The sequence below is a fragment of the Penaeus monodon genome, chromosome 22 (assembly GCF_015228065.2).
Source record: "Penaeus monodon isolate SGIC_2016 chromosome 22, NSTDA_Pmon_1, whole genome shotgun sequence".
NCBI classification, from domain to species: domain Eukaryota; kingdom Metazoa; phylum Arthropoda; class Malacostraca; order Decapoda; family Penaeidae; genus Penaeus; species Penaeus monodon.
Genome location: NC_051407.1, coordinates 27,288,944 through 27,289,167, shown reverse-complemented (window position 1 = coordinate 27,289,167; position 224 = coordinate 27,288,944). Strand labels below are relative to the sequence as shown.

The window sequence follows — 224 nt, the reverse complement described above, 5'->3', positions numbered from 1 at the left end:
CTTTTCCCATGTCATCTTTCACTATATGAACAACCTGACCCTCCACGAATGGTGCAGGACTTTTCTTCGGGAGACTCTCACTCCCCTTTTGTTGGCGACTTTACTTGCCTACTAACAACCTCCTGATTCACCCCGTTTAGTCCAATATGAGCTTGAGTTTTTTACTTTTCTTCTTGGGTCCCCGGGGCGACTTCATCTTGAACGGCAGCTGAGAGACGGGAGAG

The 224-nt window shown here is 48.2% G+C and overlaps 1 pseudogene; it reads right to left on the bottom strand.

The window, feature by feature from the left end:
- LOC119587394 overlaps positions 1-224 on the bottom strand; it is a 3,562-nt pseudogene that overhangs the window by 1,547 nt on the left and 1,791 nt on the right.